Source organism: Camarhynchus parvulus, chromosome 7, assembly GCF_901933205.1.
Source record: "Camarhynchus parvulus chromosome 7, STF_HiC, whole genome shotgun sequence".
NCBI lineage: Eukaryota > Metazoa > Chordata > Aves > Passeriformes > Thraupidae > Camarhynchus > Camarhynchus parvulus.
The window spans coordinates 19,193,681-19,208,674 of NC_044577.1; the positions used below are offsets into that span (position 1 = coordinate 19,193,681).

The window sequence follows — 14,994 nt, forward strand, 5'->3', positions numbered from 1 at the left end:
ATTACTGTGCAGTTCTTCTCCTGGTATTTGCAGCTTAGCATTAGAGAAGATGAAGAACTTTGCTTAAAAAAAAAGGAAACATATTAAAAAGCAGTTATTTTATTCCATCTGTCTAAAAAAATTCCACAGAAATGTTGGGCCTGCTTGTGTCCTTGTGAATTCAACTGGAAGAACCCTTATCAAAGTCAAATCCCAATGAATTATAGACAAGGTTCTAGTGGCTTTGGTTCTTTGCTTTTGTGGTGTTTTGTTTGGGTTTTTTTTTTTTTTTTCTTTGTTTATTTTGTTTTAATCTTGGAACACTGTAAATACTTAATACAAATTCTTTGTGATAAAAATGACAGGAGTGAGAACTCAAGGTGCATTTCTTCCTATTGGAAGGAAAAAATATGGCAAAGTATCTCAGCAGTAGCTCTTCAGTGAAATAAGGGAGATAAAGTGAGAGTTGTTCTCAGAATTAAATTACTGCTAATTAAGCTCCCTATCTAGCATGAGGAAAAAAAGCCTTTTATTCTCCTGGGTTTTATCTCTACTGATAGTCGTACAAATCATAAGATAAAATCTGCTCTTGTAGAAACAATTTGTAACTGACATAGGCATATCAGGTAAAGTTAACAAAGCTGACAAAAAATTAGGGCAAAAATTATTTCTTGAAAGTTGCTCTAGTTCTGTATCTGAAAAAGCATCTTAATTTCTTGTGTTTGGGATGGGGTTTTTTTCTTTTGTTTGTATGATGACATAACTGCAGTTACCTGCAGAATTATAAAGGCTTTAAGTGGCCATTACTAGAGTCCAAAATTTGAAGTACCTCTTAGAGGTCATTCTCAATATTACTTTGGGAACCAGATATGAAAAGTGGGAATAATATGCCTTTAAAAGCATATTAAAAGAAGATTTACATTTTGCATTAATTAATCCCATTTTTTCTCAAAACTTCATAGTTGCTCAGAACTAAAAAGATCTGAAACATTTCTGTATCTCCTGAGGCAAACTGTGAGGAGCCCAGACAATGATCCTATCAATGTGACTTCCATTCAGTGAAAATTCATAAAATCCAAAACACTTCAGGAAAATACTTCTGGTTTACGAAAACAGGTCTTGAAAAAAATCTGTTTGCTGGAATATTTCTAAACAGTTCTGTTTATCATGGTTTCCAAGGTATCGGGGCATAATTTGCTTAATGCACATAGGTGTCAGCAATATTTCTAGTAAAAATGGTGAAACCACAATTGTGCTCTTCAGCGTGTGCATGTAAATAGGAGCTATTGAATCAAGTCTGGGGAATGATAATGTAGTCTTCAGCTTTCCAGATGAATGAATTCAAGTGGTACATGCCTAGCACTGACAGTGTTTCAAGACTGGTTAGTTGTCTCTCACCAAGACTGTCCGTTTCAGGCAAATGTAAGCAGAATTCAGATGAGTAATTGATTAATTATTGACTCAGTTATAGTTGTAGGTACAGCCCCTTGTAGGAGTGGATAAATATTTATGTTTTTCCATGAGAGGAGAGGGCATACTTGCCAGTGTTTGGTGCGATCATTCTGGTCATTGATACAATCAGTGAACATCAAGTCAAGTGCCACCTGCAATAAAAGTCAAGTCTACAACTCCCTCTCCCACGTGCCAAGGAAGCAATTTGACCTGTTTAAATATGTGTGTGTTTTCTGTCCATGTTCTTCTAGGTTAAAGCCACAAAATTTAATTTCACTCTTTAAGAGACTGAACTGCAAGTGCACTAATTAATTAACTATTAGCAACTGATGTATGTTAGAGTGCTGGAGAGGAAACTGCCGAGAGTGTAGAACAATTGCCTCCTGCTAGGATAGCTCAGAGAAGCTTTTGTCGGCTTATTGAACATAAGTTATAGAAAGTAAGAAGAACGAATCTGAGAAGGCATGTGTGTGAAACTTGTGCACCTGATAAGCGTAGCAATGGTGTTAATATAGCAGCTGTGATACAGACATCTGTTGAAAACTTAGTATAATTGTGTGGTCTTTCTTGCTGTGACATTACAGCAAATATTGATGAGCCTTCTATTGAAAATTGTAGCCAAACTCTTTTTGAAGTTGTTGGGGTTTTTTTTATTTGTAAGGCAGAAGTAGGGGAGAGAATTTTTACACCAACAGTGTAGGCTAAAAGAATCTTGCTTCTTCTGAAGTTCAGGAATGAAGCTACAAACTGTAAGCATAAACACAGCTGCAGTAAATTGTAAAGTTTTTGGTTTCTTCTATTAGGTCAAAATCTCCAGCGCTACATTCATTATAATTCGTATGATTAGTAAAAAAGCAAAAACCCCACAAATTCTAAAAAATGCATAGGTTTTAGAGTAAGGGTTAAAGATAATCTTTATCTCTGATGTTGTAGTCTTCCAGAACATGTGGGGGAATTCTTTCCCATTTCACTTCATAGTAATGTAATTAGTTTTCTGGACAAAGCCACTAGAATATACATCCTCTGAAAAGATGGAGAAGGTAATGGTTTAGTGAGAGATTTCCTAGCAGATGTTTTGTGCAAGTTTATGAAACATACTCAGACAACCTCAATTTCATTTGAATAAAATAGTATTTGTGTGGCCTATTCCTCTTTTCTGCTTCCAGCTTATGCTCTTGCTTGGCTTTGCTGTGCTCAATACTTACAGGTGCTATTCATAGTAAAAAACAAAACAAAACAACAAACAATTCTTCAAAGCAGAAAATGCATGTTTCAGCTTCTAAATTTTTGCATACATGTTCTGATGAGTTTTATGCTATTGAATATATGCATATTTGAATTATCTTATGGGCCAAGGCATACTAAAACTCTTGGGTATATGAGAAGGAGCAAGGCACACAGAAGCTGGGAATCTACACCCTGGAGTTTACTTTAAGGAAATTTCTAGTTCCCTTTTGTGTTAATAAATAAAATACTATGTATTGAAAATAATAATTGAATTACCAATATGCATTATATGATGTTGCCAGAAGTTCTTAAGGAAGGCCCACCTGATAAATTCAGTGTTGGATATGGGATGCATTTTATAAGACTCTCTTTGTTGATATTATCAAACCTGAGAGTTACTGGCCAGTGAAAATGATTTGGCTGAATAAGACATTAGAATTGTATCTACAGGCATTGCAATGCCTGAATTTGTGTTTTACAATAGAAAGATTAAAGTTTTGTAAAATTGGATCGAAGAATAGACTGAATTGCTTTTTTGAACTCCCTTGTCCTTTTTCATCAGATTACTGATATATGTGCCATGTACTTCATTCTCCTTAGTCATGATGTTTTACGTCATAATTGAATTTAATGTCTTCTTTTTTTTTCTTAAATTTAATTTTCCACATAGCATTGGGAATTGAAAAGAAATTATAAGAAAAACAACTGGTCTAAAAAGCCACCTAATCTCCACCTAGCCAAAATTTACTTTGGGAATTGCAAAGCTGGTTACTTTTTTATTTTAGTCCCAACTTATTCTGCACTTTGTTTCACCTGGTCTATACAGTCTCTGCCAAAATAGAATAAATGCTAATTAGAGCTGTGAAGTGCTAATATACAACAAATAACTAATAGTAGTATCATGAAAACGTAAGAAAAAATATTTCTGAACAGATGGTCCAAAGGCCACAAGTCAAGTAAGTCAGAGAGGTTTTACATATATCTCTATAATCAACCAAACTTTCATATTATGATTTTTCCAGTAAAACAAGCAAGTACATAATTGGAGGTTCCCATATCACCAACAGTAATTTTCTGCTTTTGCAAACCTGCACAAACTAATCAAATAGTAATAAGAAAGGTCTTGATCCTGTTCTCATTGACTTCATTCTGAGTTTAGCATTGACTTGGAAATGTTCACTGCTGGGTGGAGAATTATTACATAAAATAGAATGTGTAATGGGTGGCAATTTTGACTTGGAATTTTGCTAGAATTATCATAAGTAATTTTTACTGTTGACTCTTTCCTTAATTTAGTTTGCTAAAATAATTCAGTGCTTTGTGAGATAGGTTCTCTTCTTACCTTGTATTACACTAGGATAACTTCCTTGTTTGGAAGAAAATTACAAGACTGAATTAGTAGAATATTCCTATTTGGGAGGTATGTTAGATAATTTGTCTAAGAGTAAAGTAGAAAAGTAAAATTATCAGTAGATTTTAAGAGCATGTTGAAATAAGAGACAAAGCAGAAAAAACATTTATTTACAGTGTTCTCATACAACTGATATTCTCTGCATCAGAAAATTGAGGTCATGGAGAGTCCTAGGCAAAAGCACTTATGCAAGTGAAATCAGTAGGTGCCTTAACTTTATAAAGCTCTTTCTCCGCTTTGTTCCTTTTCCCACTTTGTTAAACTTTACTGAATGATCTCTGACTTAGATCCTGACAATACAGATGTCTGTGTTAGAAATGCACTGGCTTCCTGAGTGGCAGAATTTTTATTACTATACTTACATTTTCAAGATTTATCTTATGAGCATGTTAAACCTCAGAGCCTGCTGCTTTCTCAGGTAAGAAACTTAAATGATTTTTCAGTTGAGAAACTTTAAAAATTGTTCTATTAAGTTTTATGTTGTCACATTAAAAAATATACCCTTTCCAGTCTCTCATATTAAACTCTATGCACCATTTTGTCCTGATGCAGACAACATTTTCAGTCAACTTTATTTTACATAGCTGTTTCTCTGTCATGGGCTTCTCTCTGCCACTAATCATTCTTTCTCTCTTCCTGTTGTGATGCTTGATACCAAGGAGCATGAGCGGCTTTTGCATCCCTTAAACATTGCATCTTGCCCATCAAATGCTGGGAAAAAACCAATGTAACTGTCATTAAAAACTATCTTTACTGATAAAGACCAAAGCACTGTGTAGTTTTAAAGAAATGTTAACATGTAATTGAATCATTTTAATGGGTATAGAAATTGTAACTCTCCAGACATGCATACATGTAATGAGAGTGATTACCATGCAACAATAAACCATCACTGCTATTATAAAACCATAAACTGTTATTCAATATACTGTAAAATTCAAAATCTAATTGAATGTGCTAGTTTAGCATAATTCCCACAAGCCATCATTCTTTAATATTGTGAAATGAATGGAGGGTCTGTGGAGCTATTAATTGTCACTGACAAGTAATAACCACTCAAATGAAACTCCAATTATCAGCAACCATTAATCACATTTACTGTCATTTGCAATGTCAAAAAAAATATTCTAAACAGCTAAAAGGAATTTATATCTCTTACATTTTAGCTCACTTTTTAGAGATCAGATGGTCTTTTGCTGGGATAAGCAGGGAATTACAAAAGGGTATTTTCAGTCCTGCTCAGTCTTACGTTTTCCAGTTTGAAAAAAACCTCCCACTTTATTGCATTTTGATGGAGGCTGAGGTGCTGTGCAGGTTTATTTCTCTACAGTTATGTACAATTTATACTGTAATTGTTGCTAGCATGATGTTATTGGAGTCACTGGCTTTAAAAATAAGAAATTATAGAGATCATCTGAGCATGCAGTTCACTAGTCTGTTCCAGGAAAGCAATTAATGTTGCTTTTAGGATGCAGCTTGATCAGGTGTAATGTTCTTGGAGATGAGGGCGTAAAGAAGGATGGCAGAGTCTTGCTCAGAAAACACTGTTCTATACTTTTCATCTTGTTCATTTTTCAGATTCTGTTGTTTACTTCAGATAATTGTTTTCCTTTATATCAAAAACTACAGAGGTACATCTCTGGGAATGAGGGCATAGGAAGCTGTTCAGTTCTCGTGAGTGGATTGGCCTTTGGGCAGTGTAGACATGGCAGTTAAAGGACCTTGCTTGCAAAATGGATCTGCTTACGGAAAATTTCCCCTAAAAATAGCAAATAACATTGCTGGACTGTTAAGGGCATATTGTGGCCCTTACTCTCAAATGATATTGAGGTTTCTTCTGAACTAGAGAAAATCATTCTGAGTGATCAGGATTTGAGTATTTTCCAGTTGTTTACCTTGAGAGTCTGTCAGCTTTTGCTGCCATAAAAAGACTTAGATTTAGAATGATAAAGCATTTTGGAAGCAAAATAAGGAAGAGGACTAAGGAAGAATTTGGAAGCACCAGCTGTGAATAGCTTCATTTAGAAAAAGCACTGAAATCCTAAATATTTTCTTTACTATACTATTGTTCACTCATGCTTTCAACACTTAATAACCCAGTGAAGAGACAAATACTCTAACACAAATCAACAGGGTGGTATAACATCTGTTCATAATGTACTGCAAATATCCAGCAGAGTATCTTTTTAGAAGAAATGTTATAAGAGTTGGCAACTGAACTATATATCAAAAGAAGGCAGGCCTAAAATATACACAAGTTGTGTTTAGCTAGGTCTGAGGCACCTCTAAGGCACAGACCAGTTGCTTATTTTTCAAGTTTTTGAATAGAGGTGTGTTTATAAAATCAGATTTCGTGGTGCCTCTGGAAGTGAAAGTTGGAGTTGACTGTACTAGCAATTTTATTATTCCAGTTATTATTTATATAACCAGTTTATTATTTACATAACCATTTTTCCAAATTTTCAAATGCTGCATTTTCACTAAAAAGCAATGTGTGTGTAATTGACAGGATGGTTTTATAGTGGTCAGTGTACTCTTGAATAGTTTACATCTTTAAGATCCTGTTGTCTCTGAAATCCTCTTAAGATACTACCACTCATCAACCTTGCTTACTTAAAAACTGTGGTTGGATAAAAATACCTTATTTTTGATCTTCTTGCTGAATGTAATTGAATGTTCTTCCTCTGAAACACAGCAAATTCTTGGCCTACCAGCATTTCCTTAAACTAACTGAACACATTGAAAGTGAACACGTGTAAGATAATCAATATTATACTATAGTACTGTCATGATCAATTATTAAAAAAAATTAAGTGCCTAAATGAATTGAACTAGCAGAAAAAACTTCATCATGAGAAAGCTTTGGAACATGATTCTTTCCTTGACTTCAACTCCCAAACTCTATCATTTATAATTTTCTTGATGTTTTTCTCAGTTTTTCAATGTGAAACTTAAATAAGTTGTAAATTTTGTAAAAATTAGTAGTAGAAATAATAACCATACTGTGATATGACTTTAGTCTGAAGAATTCATTGCAACATTCTATTTCCCACATTTAATTAAACATTTGTCTTTCCAGAAGAAATTATTAAGTATTTTAAAAAGATACTTTCCATTCCTAATTTAGAACTGCTGCTCTGAAGATTTATCATAACTAATGCATTCATTTATGGTTGTTGTCAAGGTGACAGAGTTTATCAGAATAGCAGAAATCAAAGTATTTAAAATTTAGTTTTGAATTCCCAATGTAGTAGAGTAAGGTAAACACTAATTCTGTCAAACACTAGTTATCTTTCATTAGTATGGAATTAAATTCATTCTTAGAACAAAAATATACAAATATTTCTCAGTCAAATAATAATAGACAGATTTCCTTTAAAAAAGATAAGAATAGAAGAATGTTTGGTAATTTAGCAAGTCTATTTACAACACTGTGTCTTTAAGCTTGAGCTGTCAATTAAGTCATATTCAAGATTTCTGCTCACTGCTCAAAAAGGAAGAACACCCTTGAGTATAGTAGTGAGAACTGGCTTTTTTCCTCCCTTTCTTTCTTTATCTCTCACTGAATAATAACCTTCATTTAGTGACATCAGTCATTTCTGCCACCAGCTTTTTTATGGCTGGAACAGAAGTATGAATGGCACACACACTGAAATAAATGTGTGAAAACTCCACTGATTTTGATAAGACACTGGAGAATGTGTCATGAGTTGGTGTTATCATTAGCTGAAAGATATAAATGGGTGCAGTAATTTGCACAGCAATTACAGCTTGGCCCCTCCTGCCATTTACTGGGCAGCAAGTATTTACAGATGTTAACCAGTGTAGTGGCAAACCTTGAGACTGGTAAACTGCACCCAGTGGGTTTAGTGAGTACAAGCTAGTGAGGGCCATACAGCCATGATCCTCTATTTACTCTCCGGTGAGCTTCTGTTTTCTTCAAATGATACTGAGACACTTAAATGACTCATTAAAAAAAAATCTTCCTAATAGCTAGTAAAAACTAAAATGAAAGCACACTGCCTAACCCGTAATAGGAAATATTTGGAATTAATAGAATTCATCTGATTTAATCCTGCTAGTTCTGGCTAAATGGAGCAATCTAATTTTGGCTGCTCAAATGGAACACTTGAATAGATGACAGATTTGAAGATGTCATCTGAAATACTGCACAATTATCATGAATAATTTGAAAATATTCTGTTCTTTTAACAGATCTTAAAATTTCTTATTCAATAGACTATGGCATTTAGAGCCAAACTAGTCCTAAAACCAGCAGGCCTGTATGTTTCTGGTATTTGGTATCACAGTATTTCTCATTTAAAATTTCAGTGGTGACTGAATAATAGCTCCCAAAGAATGATCTAACCTGGGCTGGATTTTGTTTCAGTCAGAAAATTCTGCTTGTGAATTCTGATATATTGTAAAGAGAAAGCCTTTTTAAATGTGGAGTTGTTGTTTGTTTTGAAGTGTCTTAGGTCCTAGGGACAGCTCACTTACCTGATATCAAATGGACACAATTAATTATTGCTTTACTTTAACTGTTTTCAGCAAATAGCCTCCCACTTTATTGTTTTAATAATTCATTTATTGGTTTTATTATGGCTGTGCCTATGAGATTCTATAGGCATGTAAAATTATCTTTGATGTGAAACCATATTTTGGGAATATGTGTAGCATTGCACATAGCATTTGCTGACTTTTATGTCAAATCTGCTTTAATGTTGTCTCTAGGCCTCTACATGTAGTGGCTGGCAATTTCTTCCTGTTAAAACATTCCTGATAGAGTTTGTTGCTTTTCAGTAGCTGGAAAGTAGTGTATTGCACTTTCAACTCATTATTTAGTTGTATCTCTGTTTCATTTACAGACCTTATTGATATAATTAAGAACTATGCAATTTGCCCTTGTTTTTCTATATGCCTTGAGTGTGTTCTGTCCTTTCCCTTTTATTGCCCTCCCCAGGGTAATGCAAAGTAATAACATACTATATGGCAAATGGAATCAGCTGTAACACCATGCAGTGTCTTTTATCATGTAGCTTTTACAGTGTGACATTCCCAAGTTTGTAACTGATGAATATTGCATGTCTTAGAGAAACTCCAGCTGAATGATGCTGCTTCTCCCATTGGAGGCATCCTTGCTGATACTCTGCAAGCATGCAGCAGCCATCAATCAACAACACACCTTGAAGTGCCAGGATGTCCCAACATGTGAAAGTCCTCCCGAACTGCACAAAATTATCATCATCATAATTGATATGTTAACAGTAATAATGAGTTTTGTATAGTTTGTGAGGCTTGGCTAAGGACTTTTGTATGTTTTAATGTCTTTAGACATTGGGAATTAGAATTTAATGTTGTTAGAATTGGGAATTCGTAGAATGTGTTTTTTCAGTTGTGAATTTCCATAGGTTTGGAGTCAGTCTTCTGAAGCATGCTGTCTGGAAGCATTAGATGCTGTTCTATGAAAACTAAATATTAGCATAAATAAGGATTTTGTAGATGAGTTAAAGTACTTCTACAGGGCCAAACTCTAAAGGAATTTCTGCTTTGTGGATTTACTAAATGGGTTTGATAAGCTGATGGTGTCACTTAGGAATGCAAAACCCTGTAAGTAACCACTTCTTAATATTTCACGTGTGTTGCTATACCAGCATCTTAGGTTAGCTTTAGTTTTTTGAGTGGAATGGAGAGGTATTGATTAAGTAGATTGATTTGTAGTGTTTAGCTGTTGTTTTCTTTTCGTCTGTTTGTGGCAAAAGTACAATTTCAGACTATTCTGAAAGTAAGTATCACTAAAAAGTTTATAGGATGTTTCTGTCACGAACAGTTCCCTCAGGTAATGTGCAGTTATCCCAGTGTCCAGTTTGTTTTAGGGAATAGAGGTTATACAGTCTCCCACTGTGACACCACAAGTGGTGCAGCAGCTTTTCTCCAAAACAGGAGAGCAGATGAGGAAAGGATTAATTGTTCTTCCCTGTTTGTCCAGATTTGGTCTTTGGTAAATATATTTCTACTCTTCTCTGGTCATGCTTAGGAAATCTAAGTGTGCTCAAGCTCTTAACAAACTTTCCACCTGTCACCTGTATAAGGGAGGGGTGGGTGATAACAGATGGCGCTTTTCTGCAGTGTGCTTGTAATGCCCCAAGGGTTTGAGGACAGGGCATTGTAAGGTTTGAGAACTTGGGGATGTTGAGAAGGGAACAGAAGCATGCACAGCACAACTCCCTTTTACTCTTCTGTCCAACCACTACTCAATTGTCTTCCTGTAGCAACTAGTACAATGGTTTATTTAAAGGAAATAAAGGATTTTATTAAAAGAACTGTAGGATACCAGTATAATAAATATTTGCACTGAGAGTAACAGCAGTTTTGCTCAAAAAGGAGATTAATTTTGTGGGTGGGGGTTAGTAGGGTACATGTATTGTGTGTGTATATATGTCCTAGACACATATAGAAGGAATTCTCAGAAATACTAGGAAGGGCAGGGTAAACTATTTGGCACAATTATTTGTACATTTTACACTTTATAGAGAATCATCTGAATTCCTTACCTGATCTTTTAGAAACGGCTCCGTCTTTTCATCCTTAATTTTTCTTTCTTGCTTATCTGCATCGTATCTACTGCTGTTCTCCACTGTTTGCTTGTCTCTTCATCACATATGAAACCAGTGTGAACTCTATATTGAAAAACCTGCATTGACAAAAATGCACGAGTTACATATGTGTAAATGACAGACTTCTTGTTTCATTACGTTTTTTCTGTCTTCCATGAAAATGGAGATAGAACAATTAGAGACTTTGGGTCAATACTGAAGTAATAAATTTGCAGATATGAATACTGACATAATTTTATACTGCTAACCACTTAAATCCATGCACAAAACCTATTTATGTACTTTTTTTTCACAAAATGTGTCAACACACGCATGTAGAAATGTGTGCCTTAGAAAATGCATGCTTATGAGAAACAGAGAATACAAGTGTCTGTCAAGTTGTCCTCTGGAAGCCCAAACAACACCTTTAGAATGACCACTGATACTTAGGTGTGTCAGAGATTAGTTTACTTGCAGCATTGACCTGATTTCTTTTAGGCCTGGTCTTGAAGTTGACAAGGTGCCTTTCTGAGACACCTCTGCAAAGTTCAGTGATTTTCACAGAATTCTGATATCTTTAAATTGAAAATGGCAATTTTGTGAACTGCAGTTTTAAGGTTTGTTCCATTTTCTGGTTTATCATTCTTTGATGGTTTTTGGTGATGTGTTTTGATTTGTTTTGTTCTTTGGTGGGGTTTGGGGTTTGTTAGTTTGTTGGGTTTTTTTGTTTCTTTTTGTTGCGGTTGTTTTTTTTCTCCCAGAACTTGTATATTGGCTTTTTCCAGTTCCAGACAATCCCTTCTCCATCTCTTTTGCATCTTTTCCCCACCTTTGCTTTGAATAATCATGTCTTTAGGTGAGAATTTGTAAATTAAAACTGTACTGTCCTGTGTTATGACCTTAACTATTACCAACATTCTTATTTCTAAACCTCTGACTTCCTTAAGTAAGTCCAAGATAAACACCTCTTTGTGGAATCTGATGAAGATTATTTGAAACAACACATTTTTGTCATACAACTAGATATAAAAATAATTAAAATTGGGAATGTACAATAGTGCCAAGGAATTTCAATTGTATTAAACTGTTGACTGTTGGGATACTATTTCTAGAATTAAAAACACATTTTGAAATAATTTTTATATTCATAACATTTTTTATGTTTATGGGGAATTTATTTGCTTGAGAAGGACAGCAACTATATTTTTTGACCCTTTTCTAGTAGGATTTGTGCCAGAATGAAGACAAAAAGCATAGAAGTACTTTAATTAGCATTCTTTAGATGGTTCTACATTCAATGCAAGGAGTCCTTGAGTGTCCAGTTTCAAGGACTGCACAAACCTCTGCACAAGTGTGTCTCACAGCTGAGCCTGGACCGGCAGCTTTCTGTGGCTCAGACACCCAAATATTGTACAGTGGACAGAATAGAAGATGTAATTAGCTTAAAAAGAGTAGAATTAGGATTCTTGTTTCCTTTTGTCTGATTACCTAAAAGCTTTACGTATAATAAACACAGGCATCAAAACTCACTTATGACAAGTAAAAGTTGCCTTGTGCATCATTTATCAGAGAGTTCTGCCACAAGGCTCATCCTCATACACTTTAACATGTAAGATGTGTTGCCTTAGAGCATGCCACATTTTATTAAGTATTCAGCTTTTCACAGGGATGATATTAAATGAAAAACATTCTTATTTGCCTGGAAATTTATGTCATACACCAAATACCATTTTATCTGTGATTTCTTAGCAGGAACCATCTGTCAAGTCCCCACCCCCTCAGTGCTGAGAAAGGCAGAGACTGAAGGTGAGAAGTATATTTACTTCTGAAAACAGAAGCAGTTGCTGCTGTTACTTTTAGCTGCAAGGCAAACCTGCTGGAAAAGGTGACTCTCTGTTGTGGTTCCAGTACACGGGGACCAAACCTGTCTGTTGATGACAGCAAACCTCCTAAAACTTGGAAGAAAATTGTTTTATAGATTGTGTCAGAAGGCCATGTACAAACACAGCTCATCTGGGAGGTAAAGCCAAGAAGAAATTTTGAGCTAGAAAAGTATCAGGACAAAATCAAGAATCTTCCCCTTCTCCTACCTTCCTTTTGGTAGAATATTATGTTGCAAAAGACATTATTTTTCTCTAATGATAACAGATTCTGAAATTAAGCACAGCAGGTAGAAACACCAAGCACAGAATTAAAAAAAGAATTGCATATTCATATGCTGAAATCTTTTCCAGTACTGCCAGCTAACTATTCCAAGTGGAAAAGGTACAAGCTCTGCTGTTCATTCTGCCAATTTCCTTTCCTAAAATTCTGGCACTGTGTTTTGAGGACTGGTACTCTAATCTCTATTATTCTTACCGTCATCCATCAGGCTAAGAAAGATTTTTACAGAGACAAATTGTTTTTTAAATAGGATTACTGGTATATTATAGAAAATAGGTATACTTTTAAATGTATGGGAAAGGGAAAAGAGCTATTTCTTCAGTAAAATCACTTAATTCCTGTTACTTTCTTTCACAGTGTACAAGGGGAACACTGTACTAGAATGAGAATGTACCTAGAGCATATTTCAAGACCAAAATATAAACATTGGTGGGAAAGGGCACTTTATGCAAATGTGTTTCCTGAGAGATGGCTCTCCCTCCCTGATGGTTCTAGTAGGACAGAATAATTTGGGAAAAGAAGTGGAGTGCCCTGCCCTTTAGCTCTTTGCTCTTTTCTTGTATATCCCCTTGCAAATATGATTACGACAAAATAAAAGGTTCATTTAGATGGCAGCTTCTTCTAAAGTATTTTCAATATATCACCATAGAAAATGTAGAGATAAAGCAGAGCTAAAAATGACAACAGTTCTATGAAGGGGAAACAGGTCAACATGCCTTACTCTGTATTGCACTCGTTTTCCTTTTACAGCCCACCTGTCAGTCCTGTTATCATTGTCAAGAAAAGAATTTACAGTAAGTCTTTGCTTCAATCAGTTTCCATGGTAACTTGGTTCTGTTTTAAAACCTTTACATAAAGATGGCTTGGTTAAAATGATAATGAGCTCCAGTGTTCATCCATACCTGAACTGCCTTTCCCATTGCTCAAAAATAATCACTCCATCTGCTCTAGTTCCTTTGGTATCTACAGCACTGTTTCAGTAACCAAGTCAGCTTACCCTCTGGAAATCTCAGTTTTCTGAGTTGTAGGGGTTCAGGCTACTGGCTAGTGTTTGTACATGACATGCTGTGAAGCAGAGGAAATCGTGTGGGGGTCTGGAGTCTTGAGTTCACTGGGGAAGGATCCCTGTGCATGTTCAGAACCTACACTGGGGCTGAAAGCTCCAAGGACCATGGTGTCTTAACATTTGAACCAGAAAACGCAGACTGTCTCCTTTGCAGAAAATACTGATCTCAAAAGTATGAACAATAAAATCCCTTCAGACCAGATCAAGGGAAGGAAAAGTTCAGGGGAAAAAACCAAATGAAAGTTTAATTGATTCTAAGAGTATTGTGATAATACCCCATCGTTATGGATATGTATGTTTTATCTGGCCTTTAGTTATCCCTTATCCTAGTTTCAAGCTTATCTCTTGCACTCATAATTTCTGATTCTCTGGCCCAGTTGGACTTTGTCTTTGACAGTCTTGGTTTTCTTTCTGATTACTTTATACTAATTCTCATCTGGGAGAAAAATCAGCTTTTTTTAAATGTAACTTAATAACACAAGTTTCAATTAGAGGGAACAAAGAACTTTTAAAGTGTATCTGATAGAGCTCTTCCTCAATTACTCTGGGAACTTGCTGCATTTCATAGAAGATGATACCTTCCAAGTGCTATCAGAAGTTCTTAAGATTCTGTACTAGATCTGCTCTTGTTCTATTGGGTAGCTTAATATTTATATAAGAAATTTTTTGTTCCATTAGAGGCACTGATAGAATTTATGAAATAAGTTTTACACATCTGTACATATTTAAAAAGATGCTGAATGTAGGTACAAAAAGCTGCTGAATATAGGTACACACAAGTTAATTTATGCTTGAGTTTTTCTAAAGACACAGTAAAGATCTTGTGTTTCACCATGGGACAACACATTATTTTTCCATGGTAAGTGGTTGTCCAGCTGGTCTGTATTAAGCATCTTAAATAACAGAGTCAACTTGGTCATCTACTGATTCCTTTAGGTAATGTAATCTCCTTTTAATTTAGTTGCCCTTTAAAAGGAGTCAGTATCCTTGTCCCAAGCCAAATAATTTGTGTGTACTACAAGTTTGATTTAGACCTACATAATTCGCCCCAAAAGCACTGAAAAAAAAAAGCTTTCAAACGTATTTTTTCCAGCTCTTAT

General features: G+C 35.1%; 1 long non-coding RNA gene across 2 annotated transcripts in view; it reads right to left on the reverse strand.

The window, feature by feature from the left end:
• LOC115905909 overlaps positions 1-14,994 on the reverse strand; it is a 156,373-nt gene that overhangs the window by 67,757 nt on the left and 73,622 nt on the right. For both annotated transcript variants that reach the window (XR_004060889.1, XR_004060888.1), the window contains exon 2: positions 10,624-10,763. This is a non-coding gene — a long non-coding RNA (uncharacterized LOC115905909). The remainder of the gene's footprint in view (positions 1-10,623; positions 10,764-14,994) is intronic.